Here is a 14,020-nt window from a genome sequence, read left to right on the forward strand (position 1 = left end):
TTCTGAGTTGGATAGTGTTGAGACCAAGCATTCCAAGAGAGCCAAGCAGAAGTTCTCTGGTCTTATAGCCCAACCCCACAAGTCTCATGAATTCACTTCTCCCATACTTTATCTTCAGAGCAGCCCTAAGGACCCCATGATTCTAGGGGAGGGAGAGGACATAGAATACACCTCTAGATGGGAGAGGTGTCAAAGAATTTGCATCCATTAAAAAAAATGGCCACCACATCTGTACATTAAAAAACAAACAAAAGATGGTATTTTTATCAAGTAACACTTTCCAGACTTGCTCAGGAGAAAGCTTATGCGTTTGTTTCTGGCCCTTTGGCTATTAATAGCAATAAGCCCTGGCTAATAGGGCTCTAGGTTAGATTCTGCCAATGAGACATTTGCATGATATTTGGAAGTGGGGAAAGAGGTCACTTTTGTTAGCAGGCAACAGTGGGCACATGGCAGATCTCTGCTTCAGTGCGACAGTCAGCTGAGTTCGTTAGTGGCAATTTCCCTAACCGTCTACAGTATCCTAATTTCCTAAAACCCAGCAGTCATTTCCTCTATCTTTTCCCCGCAGCCTTTCTATCAGGTCTGTAAGCACTAACTCCCTGTATTAAGTTCCTTTTTGGAAATGCCTGGAGAAATTCCCCTATTTTTACAACTGACTCTTTTTCATGATAAAATTTATTTACATACTTACATTTAATTGGATCAGGGAACTTTTTCGCAGGTATCAGTTTCTAGTGGTCATGCATATTCCATTTGGGGATTGACAAAAATTATCTTTATTATATGGTAATAGCTCATTTTATTTACTCAGTTAATTTATGTTGAAGGTCTTCAAATAATTTAAATAGGAAAATAATTTTTGCAATCTAGTTATTAATTTGAGCCTGAGATAATTTTTAGTAAGAAAATATTCTGACAAAACTCCACTTTGGGATAAAATGCCATGAATACAAAGGAAACCTAAATAATAAACCCCTAAGGGATATGATCTATATGGAATAAACTAGACTAGTACTCATAGAATTGATATTTTAAAAGACATTTGGGATAGTAAAGAAGAAAATGTGTTGTAATTTAGCTTATTTTGTCCATTTTTCGAGTTCTGTCCCCGTTGAATTTTTATCAGAATGTATATCTATATTACACTTAGAGGCAAGCATATCTATGCAACTTCTCATGTATGTCTACGGAACAGAAAGTGGTAATGAGATGTCTTATGTATATATATATTGAATGTGATATAATATACAAGGACACTACTAATTCTGTGGAAGTCAAAGGTAGAAACAACATTGTCTTTACTCCTCAAGATCATATTATTCCTTTAATTACAAAGAAAATAAGAACAGGTTTTAAAAAGGTTATAGTCAAGCTTGAATTGAACAAAGTTGGGTAGTGCAAAAAATAATTTGGGGAAAAATTTCCATGACTTCTGAATACTTGAAGGAAATTAGAAAAAGCAATACATTATTCTGTATCCTCTTTATATCTAGACGGTCAGAGGGTCAGACTGTTAAAAAAGAAAAAAATTTTTTTTAACTTGGGGTTTGCCAGGCAAATACCCTTTGTTAGTTGAGATAGTTTTAGCTAAATTTAGGAATCCAACTTTGATAAATATTATGTCTTTTCACTTTGCACTAAACCCTTTGCCCTTTGATGTCAGCTTATTGACAAATCTGCACCCAGTGCCTAGAGAGAGAGAAAGAGAGAGTGTGCATGTGTGTGTGCACCAGTGTATGTGCATGAGTGATACCTGTTAGTGTGTTGACTGTGCTGCATCACCCTGCTTCACTGGTGAGAACACAGGGTTGATTATTGGATTGTGAGTCACCTGTACCACTTGGAAGCTCTTTGCTCCTTGACCACATCATAATCCCTACTAATTACCTTACTAATCAAGGTTTTTGATCACTGAGGGAATTGAACAAAGATTGTTAAAGGATGGGAAAATTCTACATTGCTCAAAAACAAATTCTGAATTCATGCATGTGGAATGATAGTTGCCTTATAGGACAATATTATCAAATGTAATTTACTGGAGCAATATGTCTATATCTGATGATATTCTGTCATACATTCTGGGTAAAATATGATTTACATGCATCTATGGAGGCTTCAAGGAACTTGGATAGAGATTTATAAAGAGAGACATATAATTTAAGCAAACGAACATAATAAAGAGTTATAGGGGTCCTGATAAGTCTCTATAAAGTAGATTGGGGGCACAAAGCAAGGACTACTGTGGCTGTAGATTCAGGAAAGTATTAGGCAGAGGAAAGAATACAAAATATACTGTGAAAATCAATAAGCTTTCAGGGTGATATAGGGGAAAAGGGAACTGTCCTCGGAGGGAACAACATTCGTAAGGATGCGGGGCCGTTTGGAAAAACTAGCAGCTTGTTTCACGTTGAATATATAGAGCAAGCAGGTTCTGGGAGAAGAAGCTCCAGTGAAAAGAAGGGGCCCAGAAAAAGGGCCAGATGTGGAGCAGCTGTCTGCTTGTCTCAGAGTTTCACTTTGTATAGAAAGGGGAGTCAAAAAGGATTTGAATCATCATCATATTGCAATGTTGTGTTTTAGCTAAGATCACTCTGGCAGCATTATGGAGAATGTGTTAGAAGTTTATTGAGGGACAACTTGAGAAAACTTTAATGTAGCTTACATAAATGAGGTAAAAAAAAGTCGGGCTTCCCTGGTGGCGCAGTGGTTGAGAGTCCAACTGCCGATGCAGGGGACACGGGTTCATGCCCCGGTCCGGGAAGATCCCACATGCCGCAGAGCGGCTAGGGCCGTGAGCCATGGCCGCTGAGCCTGCACATCCGGAGCCTGTGCTCCGCAACGGGAGAGGCCACAACAGTGAGAGGCCCGAGTACCACAAGAAAAAAAAAAATGTCTTCTTAAAAGCTGAATGTGGGTGGGGCTACCTTCAGGACTCCTCTAACACTTTTCACCTTTCATTGTATGTGTGTTTTGTGGAGGGAGGGGTATGTGTCCACAGAGAAACTGCATCCAGCATAGTGCAATATCTGTAGCTATTTCTCTCTAAATGTAAGTTCATAATTCAGACCTTACATCTGCCTCCTACTACATAGGGTAAGCTAGTGTGATGAGAACAGAGAGGAAGTAGGAAAAGGAAGTATTTAAAACTAAAGCCAAGGCTGGGATAGTTAAACGTGAGTTACACAAGCACAACGATGCCCAATTTTGACCATTTCTCAAAGACAGAAAAGGGGTAGATAGAATGTTGGTGGATGAAAGGTTACCAAAAGACTCTATGTACAAAGAGATCAATAAATGAAGTAGGATCAGAGAAAAATCCACAGCTAAGAAAGGAGCCCAGTGTAAGGATGCTTGCTGAGGTAGGTCAATCTAACTTAATTGGTGATGCCTTGAAGAAAGATAGTTTTTAAACAATCATCAGGAAAGACAGGAGATTTTTTTAAAAAGAGATAATTAGAAATATATTATGCTTCCCAACCTAAGTGTCCATCGACAGATGAATGGATAAAGAAGATGTGGCACATATATACAATGGAATATTACTCAGCCATAAAGATAAACGAAATTGAGTTATTTGTAGTGAGGTGGATGGACCTAGAGTCTGTCATACAGAGTGAAGTAAGTCAGAAAGAGAAAAACAAATACCATATGCTAACACATATATATGGAATCTAAAAAAAAAAGGTTCTGAAGAACCTAGGGGCAGGACAGGAATAAAGACACAGACATAGAGAATGGACTTGAGGACACAGGGAGGGGAAAGGGTAAGCTGGGACAAAGTGAGAGAGTGGCATGGACATATATACACTATGAAATGTAAAATAGAGAGCTAGTGGGAAGCAGCCACATAGCACAGGGAGATCAGCTCAGTGCTTTGTGACCACATAAAGGGCTGGGATAGGGAGGGTGGGAGAGAGGGAGATGCAAGAGCAAGGAGATATGGGGATATATGTATATGTATAGCTGTTTCACTTTGTTATAAAGCAGAAACTAACACACCATTGTAAAGGAATTATACTCCAATAAAGATGTTAAATTAATTAATTAAAAGAAATTGACCTAAGAAAAGGGAAATCAGCCAACTCTAACCTCCTCTAGTCTTCTTGTCTCATATAAGGGGAAGGAAAAGGCTGAGGAACATTTCTGAAGGCCACAGCCCAGGGACTCAGGCCCACTAAAAAACTGACGTTTAATCATAAAATTATAAAACACCTCCCCCCACCCACATCCAATCACTAGACCAGCAGGGCTCCACTACAATTACAGTAGCATACAACCGAGAGCTGCAAGACACAGATTCTGTTTAAGAAGTGTTTAGGGAGACATAAAAACAACATGAGAAAGAAAAAAATAAGGAAACCAGAAGAAATGAAGCCTCTGGCACCTACAGCTGCAGAAGATATTAAACGTAGCACAGCTCATGCTAAAAGCCTAATTATCTCAGTTTCTTTACCCAATATATCATGTCCAACTTTCAGCAAGAAAGGAAATGGCATCCTAGAAAGCAAGGAAAAACATAGTCTGAAGAGACAAAGGAAGCATAAGAGACTCAGGCATAACATAGCTTTTGGAATTATCAGGGAGTTTAAAACAACTATGATTAATACATTAAGTGCTCTCAAGGAAAATGAAACAACATGCAAGAACGGATGGGTAATGTAAACAGAGCAATGGAAACTCTAAAAGGAATCAGTGAGCTTGAAGATATGTCATCTCCAAAAAGAAGTGCAAAGAGAATGATTTTTTTTAATGGAACAGAATATCAAGGAACTGTGAAACGAATACAAAAGGTAGAACAAATGTGAAGTGGAAATACTAGAAGAAGAAGAAAGAGAAAAAGGAACAGAAGATATATTTGAAGTAATAATGGCTGAGAAATTCTCAAAATTAATGACAGACACCAAACCACAAATCCAGAGAAGCTCAGAGAATACCAAGGAGAATAAATACCCAAAAAATCTATATCAAACTACAGAAAGCCAAAGACAGAGAGAAAAAATTTTTTAAAGAAACCTGATCTGTAGAAGATCAAAAATAAAAATTACATTGGACTTCTCTTCAGAATACATGCAAGCAAGAAGAGAATGGAGTGAAATATTTAAAGTATTGCAGGAAAAGCCATCAACCTAGAATTCTGTATCCAGTGAAATTATCACTGGATATACAAAGAACACATAAAACTCAACAATAAGAAATGAACAACCCAGTTAAAAAATAGGCAAAATATCTGAACACACCCCTCGCTAAATAAAAATACAGACTTTAAATAAGTACATGAAAAGATAACATCATATATCATTAGGGAATTGTGAATTAAAACAACAGTGAGCTACGACTACACATCTATTAGAATGGTTTAAAAAAAAAACAAAAACTGAGAGTACCAAATGTTCCACACTAATGCAAGATGTTAATAATAGGGAAACTGTTCTGGGTGGGTGGGGACTGCATATGGGGCTCTCTGTACTATCTGCCAATTTTTGTGTAAATCAAAAACTGTTCTAAAAACTGAAGTCTCCTAATTTTTAAAAAACCAGTACAGGGTAAATTGAGGACACATGGAAGATTCACAGAGTAAAAGAATGACAAAGACCAAATGGGTTCACAGCTAGAAGAGACCTTAGGATTGGTCATTCGTTCATCACATATTTATTGGGCACTTACAGAGTGTCACTCTGTGTGAGGCACGGCAAGTACAATGAGAACAAGACAGCCGCACTGCAGTAGAGTACTAAGTGAACAGGTCATTTCCTTTTTTGATACGTGTGTGTGTGTGTGTATATGTGTCAGGGGTGGAGGAGAACTTTGAGAGGATGGTCACTAAGACATTAACAGTAGTTATTTCTGGATGGGCTTTATTTCCTTTTACTGGTTCATATCATTTTGTAGTGTTTCTATGATATGCATGCTTTGCTATTGTAATAAGAAAATAAAATAATAAAAGTAATTTTTCTCTTATTCTAAAAAAATATATAGTGCTTCCTAGCAGGAAACATTGCATTGATTTCTTCTTAATAAAAATGTTAATGGGCTCCTCAGAAGAGTTCTTGGCTTAAAATTTGGGAGACGTGTTAAACTTTGTGAAGAAACCAAGACTTTTGCAAATTTACCAAACTACTGGCAAAGTAAAATGATTTAGGACTTAATTTTAAGGATGTCAATACTAGTCATAGACAAAGAATTAAAAATGGATAAACTCAAAGACAATTTCATTCACAAGAGCCTAAGAAATTATAGAAAAATTATGTGTGTGTGTAATTTTGTGGTAACTGAAGTTGAGAATAAGACCACCTAAGTGCCCAGTTGTGAGTTAAGGAACTCCCAAGAATATAGCTGAACTGAGCATTTAACCCTGATTACTATATACCTTTAAGTCCTTAAAAGTCTGAGATTGGGACCAAAAAAATTCATATCCAGAAACTCAAATATTTATATTTTTCAGAAGTGATCTCTTCCAGATGAGCTACACTAACCAGACTCATACAAGAGTGATGAATAAACCAGATTAATGCATAAATTTATAATGAGAAATTTAGCTTTCAAGCAAATTGGTATCCTTGTGTCAGCTGATGTGCTCAGTGTCAAAAAGCTATGTAGAAAGGCAACCTATAATCAGGAGACTTCTTGGTGATAGGAGCAACCAGAATAAGTGGTATAATGCAAATATCTGGAGTCTTAAGGTCATGATACCTTCGGGTTCACAAATGGACCGAAAACACCAACTAGGCTTGCTGGTTCTTAAGGGTATGCTCACCCACGAATGAAGCGAAGGACATGTTCATAAATGTTCTCCTTTGTGTTCTCTTTCTGGGCACTGTACAGACTATTTTCCTTTCTAGTTCAGGCAAATGTTAGAAGGAAAGATAGGAAATCTAAGATATTTTTAATGAGTTTAGTACAAACTAGAGAGAGGGAAGAGGTAGGAGATTCCTAAGGCTGGAGCTAAGTTAAGCTTGAGGAATATAAGGAAGTTATAACTGGAGAGATTTTTACCCGAAGCAAGAATAATGAATCAAGTCTCTAGGGGCAAGCATCAGGGATGCTAGAATTGCTTAGAGTTGAGGGTAACACGGGCTTATGTTGGTAGGCAGCTGTGATGTCAGTGATTTTGACCTGAAGCCAAAGAGATAGATGTAGGGGAAAAGTCTTTTTTTGCAGGAGAGCAAACGGGAAACTCAGGGGTTAAAGGAAGAGGAGGAGATGGTATAAGAGCATGAGTCAGAAAGAAAGACATACTTACAGAAACCTTAAATAGGATAGCATCTGTGAAGATTTGGTGAAAGCTGCTTTAAATTGTGAACAATCTAGACTCTTTCTAACAGTCCTTAATTTCTAATAGCTTATGCATTAACTACCTCAAGGAAAAAACAAACTTGGGCAGGAACTGGAAAGTCAAAGGCTAAACATCCTAGTTCAACAGTCTAATACATCCTAGACCAATAGTCTAATAAACCCAAGTCTGAAGTTCACAGAAAATTTAAGAGTGATGTTACCTAGTGTGGATATCCCTCTGTACTGAGCCAAGGGGAGATAGCTGCATGAGGTGCTGTGTGCCCCCAGTTGAAAACTACATTTTTGTTTAATATGGTCCTATGGGACTTGAGAATGCTGAGCCCTGTTGGCTATCACAGCTAGGTGACTCGAGGGCCTATCCTTTGGATGTAAGCCACAAAAGCTGGGGTGCTAGATGGGTGGCCAAGCTCCTTCCAGAGAGAAGCTGGAGAATTGCTTTTATTGTTGGAGCGAGCCAGAAGAAGAATCAGAATGGATATTAATGGTGGTATAGCGATGAAATCATCATGCCCTTATTTACACAAAGTGGGTGAGTATATCTTTTGTTTGTAACCCCTTTCCAGGATCTATCTTGTCCATGAAAGGGATCAGAAATGGTCATGGTTGCTATCCAGCAACATGCAGAACTCATGCCAAACACCGACCACATGGGGCACTCAGATGCAGGAGATGAACTACAGCATCAAGGAAAGAATATGAGGACAAATTAGTGGCAGATAATTCTTCAGAGAATGTTGTGGGAAGTAAGGGCTTCCTAGAGATATAATTATTAAAGCTAGGACTTAAATTTAACTGTAAGCAGGCATCATAAAGAGACTATGAATAAGTATCGTGATAAAATGTTTTTTTCAGCCCAAACCAGTATGAATAAACACAGCATGGGGCCCACAAAAGAGGTTTAGCAGAGCCTGAATGTTGCAAGGAGAGGAAACCATGCTGGATTAGAACTAAGATTACTTTTTAACACTCTGTCAAAGGGTTTTCATGAACCTTTATTAGACAGGAGCTGAATGTATATTCCAGACCTCCCACCATAATAATTGCATGAGCATGCTCAAGTTAGCTAGGCAATAAATTGCATATAGTGTTCATCCCATGTAAGTAATATTTTTAACAAATTCCTTCATCATTTTCATGAAGTCTTAGTTACAGACAATAACAGCACACACACAAAAAAACAACAGTCACCTCTGGTATTGATATAGGTGGGTATATGAATTGAGCAAACTTGACTGATGACTGGAATCAAGGATCTAGATCTCAGTGGGATAAACTAGGGGGGCGCTAATAGCTAACGTGGTTTTTACTCAGCGTGCTCCTTTCTCAGTGATACACTTTGAAAACAGAGAGAAAGCAGAAATAGCAATTGTCCCAGCACCAAAGTTGAGGACCTTGTGAAGGTAGATGGAATGACTGGCGTAGTTAAGAATGTAGGTCAAGGTAGTGGGTTGAAGGTTGAGTCGGCTATATTGGGCAGATACGATAAAGGATATATCGGCTTTCAAAGATGTTTCCAGGGCTCTCCTAGGACATGAACAGGTATATTCATGCCTCAGCCTTGAAACGTCAGCTTTACAACTATTTTTAGATCTCACTTGGTGTGATTAGGGATTCCCAGTCAACCACTGGGTCTGGCTCTTGTTGGCTCTGGGTCTACTGTTCAAGGAAGCTACAAAGTGGCCACTGTCAGTAGGCCCTAAAAAAGCTGTTAATTTTAGACTTTACCTCTTTGATGGGCTTGTGATATGGACTCAGGTGGTAATTTTTAAATCCTCAGATTTTACAACTGTATAGGGCTGGGAAAACTTGGTCTGACGGCAGATGTGAGCATTTTGTAAAATCTGCCAGATGATGGCTGCTGATAGAGTAAGAGAAGGGGTTGGGAACTGATTTACTTGTGCGATCAAGGGCTTAAAGCCTGGCTATTTAGTATCAACATACTCGGGAAGACCTTTTGTTTTCAAATCATTTAAATTAGTTTTTCCTCCCAAGGGCTGCTGATTAACTGGCAAACTACGGAGGAAAGTACAGCTTGCAACAGGGGGTAACAGACTGCCCAGGGCCACTGTGGCTGTGAGGGCAGAGCTGGTATGAAAACGGAAATCCCTGGAGGCCTCTCTCAGCCCACAGTCCATCGCTGCTCCCTCCAGCGAGGTCTGTGATTCTTAAAGTGACTCTCGCCGCAGGCAGTTCACAGATCATCTATTTCATGTCCACAACTATAAATAATCTCTTGGCAAAATGTGTTTGAGCTACAGAGTAAGTAATAGAGATAAAATGCCTTCATTTGACTCTTGAGTCTGGTAAAAACCAGTTTTCTTAAGCCTCCCCTGTACTCGGTGTACAGCTTCTCTGGAGGCCTGTTGGCCTCTAGAATATTCAAGGAAAGATGGTTTGTGTTTGAGTGAAAATATGTTCATTTCTGGCCTTGGCTTACTAGCATAATCGTCTGAGAAATGTAATCATGAGACAGTGAATTAAGGCAATGCCCCATATATGACTCTCACATCTGACAACCCAACTGCATAAACTGATAGGCCTTTTGGTTTTCTTTTTCTTTTAAATCAGTAAGGCTATTGGAAAATATCGAAGTTTTTATTTCTCTTAGCTGTTATCAAAATTTAGAATATCAAGTTATATGGCAATTTTCTAAATCACATAATTGATGAATTTTGAGACGATCTATCTGCTTCTATGGCATGTGAGGAGATGAAGGCTGATTTTAACTTTTACCATTTGGTATAGACCGTTATACTGTTATCGTCTCATATCTGAATAGTCAAGAGGCAATATTACACTGAAAACTGGGAATATGTCGAGTCCAGGACACATTTTTGAAGTATTTATCCTTTGTTTTTAGGGCCTTCCTACTTCTTTTTCTTTACTCCTGTCCTTACTTCCTCACGCCTCTGGCTGCTCTAACCCTTGATTTTTAAGTTCGACCTAAGCATGTCTTTACCTAAAGCCTTTCTCCTCATATTCCAAAACTGCTCTTCTGTTTTCTAAGCCTCTTGCTATTAAAGCACTCATTACTCTGGGGATATCTCAACTGGAGTTTAGGAGGGAAGTAATTTAAGGCAGCAAGTGCACTCTCCATAAAGGACTTAATTGTTAAACTAATTCTGTTAGAGTTATTTACCTTTCAAAATGGGCTTGTTAACCAAAATGAATCTTGATTTGGTAGAATTTCATGCCTGAGAAGCGGGAATGAGACATAGTTAGGCAGTGCGGAGAAGAGATTTTAGGGCAGTGGGTCCTCTCACTCCTTGTTTATCATATGTACTTATACATGAGGTTAGATAACTGCAAATATTGATCAAATTGTTTATAATTTCATCATTACTGCCCTGTAGAATATTGATCAATACAAATAGATAATTTTGAGATGACATAGATGAAGATTTAATAAGAAGCATTTAGCTTGTTGGTCTGGTTCCCATCTCAGAGACAGTCATGCACGCGGCAACGTAGATGACTTGTTTAGATTCTAAGGTACTTCTAAGTGTTCTGCCTTGCTTGGTGTGGTACCCTTCTCACCCTGCTTGAAGTTCACACTATAGGTCACTAGTGGGTTATAAAACAAATAGAAATAAGCTCTAACTTTTAATAGTGGTTTTCTCTCCCTCTTCTCCTGGTACGTGGTGAATTGATGGCATTCACCACTTGGTGATTTAGATTTTACAGGAATGAGATATAAAATAATTCTAGGCTATGGTTTTCTCACAGCTGTGATAGGATGACAGCATATATTCAAAGGAACTGGTTGAAAGCCAGAGGAGAAAAGGAAGCGTGATGGCAGACTTCACTCCTATCATATTTCCCCCACAGGGACAGGCAGATGTGGGCTTAGGTGAAATGGAAAAAATTTGGTGTCTAGTACTTAGGATTTCAATTCATTGTTCACATTCCTTTGAATTTCTGGGGTAACTTAATAAAGAAAAAGACCAATTTGGTTTTCAGGAACTTGAGAAAATCTACTATATTTGTGAAGCCAACACACCTCATGGACTCTGCTCTGAGCCCTCTCTCTTTCTTAAATTCACTCTCTTCGTGAGATATCTGTTTCCTTGGCCTTAATTACCCCATAGATGCTGACAACTCTCAAATATATACAACCAGCCAGGATGTCTCCCTTGGACTCCAGACTTGAATATGCAACTTTCTGCTTGATCTGCATTTGAACGTCTCACAGCTTTCTTAAAATTAATTTTTAAATAAAATGCTTAAACTGTCATGTAGCCACCCTCACTAACCAACCAGTGAATGAAAAAATGAGCAAACAAAACAGTAATCAAACAAAACCCTCCTTTCCCTGTCCTGGCTTTGTAAATGAGACCACCTCCCACACAATAACTCAGATGAGAAAATTAGGAGTCGTTCTCGAGTTATCCTTTCCTAAACTCACATAGCTACTCGATCTGAATGTCCTATTATTTCTACCACCAAAAATTATCTGGAAATTTTATCTTTTCTTTCTCTACTGCTGATGGATTTCCTTCCACTTTTATTCTTTTTAACTAAAAACATTTTTAAAATTGAGGTATAGTTTATATACAACATTATATTAGTTTTACCTGTACAACATACTGATCTGACGTTTATATACATTATGAATTGATCATCATGGTAAGTCTAGTAACCGTCTGTCACCATAAAAAGTTATTAAAATAGTATTGGCTCTATTCCCCATGCTGTACATTATATCCCCATGACTTATTTATTTTATAACTGGAAGTTTGTGCTTCTTAGTTCCCTACACCTATTATGCCCAACTCCCCACCCCTATTCCCCCAGGTAAACCACCACTTTGTTTTCTGTAACTGAGTCTCTTTGTTTTGTTTTGGTTTTTTGTTTTTTAGATTCCACATATGAATAAAATTGTATGGTATTTGTCTTTCTCTATCTTATTTCTCTTAGCATAATACCCTCTAGGTCCATCCATGTTGTTGCAAATGGCAAGATTTCATTCTTTTTATGGCTGGTAATATTCCATTGTGTGTGTATGTATGGTTGTGTGTGTGTGTATCACACTTTCTTTATCCATTTATTCGTAGATGGACACTTAGGTTGCTTCCATATCTTGGCTATCATGAACAATGCTGCAATGAACATAAGGGTGCATATATCTTTTCAAATTAGTATTTTATTTTTTTTAATACCCAGAATTAGAATTGCTAATTTGTATAGTAATTCTATTTTTAATTTCTTAAGGAAGCTTTCCATAGTGGCAGCACCAATTTACATTCCCACCCACAGTGCACAAGGATTTCCTTTTCCCCACCACCTTGCCAACACTTGTTATTTGTTGTCTTTTTTTATAATACCCATTCTGATGGGTATGAGGTGATATCTCAATGTGGTTTTGGTTTGCATTTCCCTCATGGTTAGTGATGTTGAGCATCTTTTCATGTGTCTATTGGCCATCTGTATGTCTTCCTTGGAAAAGTGTCTATTCAGGTCCTCTGCCCATTTTTTAATCTGATTTGGTTTTGGATATTGAGTTGTGTGAGTTCTTTATATATTTTGGATATTAACCCCTTATCATATATATTCTTTGCAAATATCTTCTCCCATTGAGTAGGTTACCTTTTCATTTTGTTGATGGTTTCCTTCACTGTGAAAAAGATTTCTAGTTTGATGTAGTCCCGTTTGTTTATTTTTGCTTTTGTTACCCTTGCCTGAGGAGACATGTCCAAAAAAATATTATTAAGGCTGATGGCAGAGAGCATACTGCCTGTGTTTTCTTCTAGGAGTTTTATGGTTTCAGGTCTTACATTTCAGTCTTCAATCCACTTAGAGCTTTGTTTTGTGTATGGAGTAAGAAAGTAGTCCAGTTTCATTATTTTGCATGTAGCTGTTCACTTTTCTCAACACTATTTATTGAAGAGACCAGCTTTTCCCCACTGTATATTCTTGGCTCCTTTGTTGTAAAGCAATTAATCCTGTAAACATGAGTTTATTTCTGGGCTTTCTATTCTGTTCCACTGATCTATATGTCTATTTTTGTGCGAGTACCATACAGTTTTGATAGTATAGTTTTGTAGTATAGTTTGAAATCAGGAAATATGATACCTCCAGCTTTGTTCTTTCTCAAGATTGCTCTAGCTATTTGGGGTCTTTAGTGGTTCCATACAAATTTTAGGATTTTTTGTCCCAGTTTTGTGAAAAATGTCATTTGTGTTTTGATACAGATTGCATGGAATATGTAGATTGCTTATGGAAACTGTAACAATATTAATTCTTCCAATCCATGAGCACCATATAACTTTGCATTTATTTGTGTTATGTATGACTGTTAGCATAATGGACACCATCTTGGGTCCTTCCAGTTTCTCCTATCCTTCTGCTGACCCTACCCAGGGCTGTACTGTGCAGTAAATTACCACTCTGTCATCAAGGGCTTTGTAGTTAATAGATTTTGTTTAATAATCATTAGGACCAGGGAGCCTCTAAGCTCTGCTAGTCCCCATACAATGATTAAATCCTTCACTGATGTGTTCCTGGTGCCCACAAGAGTAGTTATCCGTTCATAAATCTTCTTTTTTTTAACATCTTTATTGGAGTATAATTGCTTTACAATGGTGTATTAGTTTCTGCTTTATAACAAAGTGAATCAGTTATCCATATACATATGTTCCCATATCTCTTCCCTCTTGCGTCTCCCTCCCTCCCACCCTCCCTATCCCACCCCTCTAGGTGGTCACAAACCACTGAGCTTATCTCC

This window comes from Lagenorhynchus albirostris, chromosome 7 (assembly GCF_949774975.1).
Source record: "Lagenorhynchus albirostris chromosome 7, mLagAlb1.1, whole genome shotgun sequence".
Classification (NCBI taxonomy): Eukaryota; Metazoa; Chordata; class Mammalia; order Artiodactyla; family Delphinidae; genus Lagenorhynchus; species Lagenorhynchus albirostris.